The sequence below is a fragment of the Microtus oregoni genome, unplaced genomic scaffold, assembly GCF_018167655.1.
Source record: "Microtus oregoni isolate MIOR12 unplaced genomic scaffold, Mior012 000046F_ref0000063, whole genome shotgun sequence".
In the NCBI taxonomy this organism is placed as follows: domain Eukaryota; kingdom Metazoa; phylum Chordata; class Mammalia; order Rodentia; family Cricetidae; genus Microtus; species Microtus oregoni.
Window position 1 is genome coordinate 9,839,410 of NW_024543220.1, and position 3,029 is coordinate 9,842,438.

General features: G+C 57.4%; 1 pseudogene; it reads left to right on the forward strand.

Moving 5' to 3' along the window:
- Positions 1-1,078: 1,078 nt before the first annotated feature.
- On the forward strand, positions 1,079-2,778 carry LOC121435384 (annotated as a pseudogene).
- Positions 2,779-3,029: the final 251 nt, after the last annotated feature.

Consider the following 3,029-nt stretch of genomic DNA (forward strand, 5'->3'; position numbering starts at 1 on the left):
TAAATAAACCACAGTCAGAGAGGAACTGGAACTAACTATAAAAAGAATGATTGTCCGCCTGATCGCCGCCATCATGGACACGAGTAGCGTGCAGCCCATCAAGCTCGCTAGGGTAAAAGAGTGCTGGGCAGGACCGGTTCGCAGGGACAGTGCACGCAGGTCCGTGAGGAATTTATGGATGACACCAGCCTCTCCATCATCCGAAACGTCAAAGGTCCCCTTCAAGAGGGAGATGTGCTCACCCTATTGGAGTCAGAAAGAGAGCTCGGAGGTTGCGCTGACTGACCTTCCTGCTGGGTCCTGAGTATCCACCACTTGGCCCATGATGACCAGCGACTATTGTTTAAAAAAAAAAGAATAATGATTCTCTCTCTCTCTCTCTCTCTCTCCCTCTCTCTCTCTCTCCCTCTCTCTCCCCCTCACCCTCACCTTCAGTCCCACTTTATGAGCTGATGAGATGAGGGAGATGAATGTCACAGACTTGTGGGACCCTGGATCTGATAACAGTTGGCTTCTGAGTTCCTGGGCAGAGAGTGATTTTCATGGCAGAGGTATACACTGGTATTTGAGATTTCATCCATGTTCAGTAGTGTGGAGAAAAATTAGATTTATAATTTTTGGTTCTCTGGATTTTTACTTGATGTCTTCAAATCGCAGCCAAACATAACTGAAGTGGAAAGTGAAAGCAAAGGTGAGCAGGGCCTCCTTCCTGCACCTGTAACACTGTGTCGAAAGTGCTTAATCAGAGCTGTAAAATCTCCAGTCACCTCCCCATGCAGGTGTCCACAGCAGCCCCGCACCCTGCAGGACTCCAACAGCACCTGTTTCCGTGAACATCCATTTTAAGTGCTGTGTGTATTTTACCTGGAAACTTCATGCTCCCAGGTTTCATCCTGACAAACCTGAGGAGCAGTTGGCCTTGGGCAGCTCAGAGACACCATGACACACAGAGCTCCATCCCGCAGCACAGGGCTCAGACAAAGTCTTAGTCCCCAGAAGGGTGAGGTCTGGGTGGGGAAGCCAGCGCTGGGGATTCCCCTGTCCCCAGTTTCACTTCTCCAGCTCCTAACCTGGGTGAGGTCCTGGTGAGGCCAGGACACTGATGACAACTTGGCGGTTCTCACCCCATTGGGTGAAGAGATCCCGGGAAAACAATCAGCTTCGCCGTGGTCACCGGTTTTAAGTCCACGCAGACCGCGGACTCAGAGTCGCCCCGGATCCGAGATGCGGGCGATGTCGCCGCGCACGCTGCTCCTTCTGCTGGCGGCTGCCCTGGCCCCGACCCAGACCCGCGCGGGTGAGTGCGGGGTCGGGAGGGAAACGGGCTCCGCGGGAAGGGCGGGGGCGGCACCGGGGAAGCCGCGTCCCCGCGTGGCCCAGCCGGACCCTCCCGCCCCTTCCCCACCCGCGTCACGAGCCCCGCGCCCTGATCCCCTCCCGGCCCGCGCTCCTGCCTGGGGTCCCGGGAGCAGAGTCGGGGTCTCACCGCGCGCTGCCCCCAGGCTCGCACTCGCTGAGGTATTTCGACACCATCGTGTCCCGGCCCGGCCTCGGGGAACCCCGGTACCTGGAAGTCGGCTACGTGGACGACACGCAGATTGAACGCTTCGACAGCGACGCGGAGACTCCGAGGATGGAGCCACGGGCGCTGTGGATGGAGAAGGAGGGGCCGGAGTATTGGGAGAGGCAGACACAGAACGCCAAGGACTGGGAGCAGATTTTCCGAGTGAACCTGAGGACCGCGCTCCGCTACTACAACCAGAGCCAGGGCGGTGAGTGACCGCGGTCGGAGGTCACGACCCCTCCAAGTCCACACGCACGGGCCGGAGTCGCCCCGGTCCCGGGTCCGAGGTTCGGGAGGAGAGCGGGGACCGGACCCCGTTTCCCTGTCAGTTTAGAGTCCGCGGGTAGGCGGGGCCGCGGGGCGCCGGGGATGGGGGGGTGGACGGAGGCGGGACAGGTGAGCAGGGCTGACCGCGGGGTCCCCGCAGGCTCTCACACCATCCAGTATCTCTTTGGCTGTGAGGTGGGGTCGGACGGGCGCCTCCTCCACGGTTATCATCAGTTCGCCTATGATGGCCGCGATTACATCGCCCTGAACGAGGACCTGAAGACATGGACGGCGGCGGACACGGCGGCTCAGATCACCCAGCGCAAGTGGGAGCAGGAAGCACAAGGCCTACCTGGAGGGACGGTGCCTGTGGTGGCTGCGCAGATACCTGGAGAACGGGAAGGATGCGCTGCTGCGCACAGGTGCGGGGGCCCGCGGGCAACTCCTCCCTCTGCCCTCGGGCTGGGCTCAGTCCTGAGGAAGAAGAAACCCTCACTGGGGTCATGCCCCTGTCTCTGAGGGCAGACAGGGTCCCTGGGTCTCCTGATCCAGCATGGCAGGGACTGCACTGACCTCCCAGGGCTCAGCCTTCTCCCTGGACATTTCCACATCTGTCTCAGGAGGGAGGAGAGAGGATCCCGACATCACCAACAGTGGCTCCTTCAGTCTGCAGCCCCTGTCAGCCATGGCCTCTCCCAGGCCGGGTTCTCTGCCCACACCCAGTGTGTGTGGACACTGAGTCCTGTCATCTGAGTGTGTCAGCACTTATACACCAGGACCGGAGTCTCCTTCACCTGATGGGAGACATGGACTCTCCTACCCTAGGCTGCTTTCCCAGTTTCTAGAACTTTCCAAAGAATAAATTCTCCCAGATCCCTGTGTGTGAGGTTTGCATCCATCCCACACCCCAATTCTATCTCTTTCTAGAATGGTCACGTGGAAACGTGACAGGGAGCCCTGGACAAATTGTGAAGATTTTTTTCTCTTCTTTTTTTTTCTTTCTTTCTTTCATTTTTTTTGTTTGTTTTATTTTCGAAGTTGTTTTCCTTATAGTGAGGTTATCTTCCTCACTGGGACGGTATTCCTTCTCTCCCTCCCTTTGTGTTATCTTGTGTATCATCAGTCTCCACAGGTGCTGTGGGAACTGACACTCTGGATAATGAGACAAGTCAGTGGGGTTTGTTTTTGTTTGTTTGCT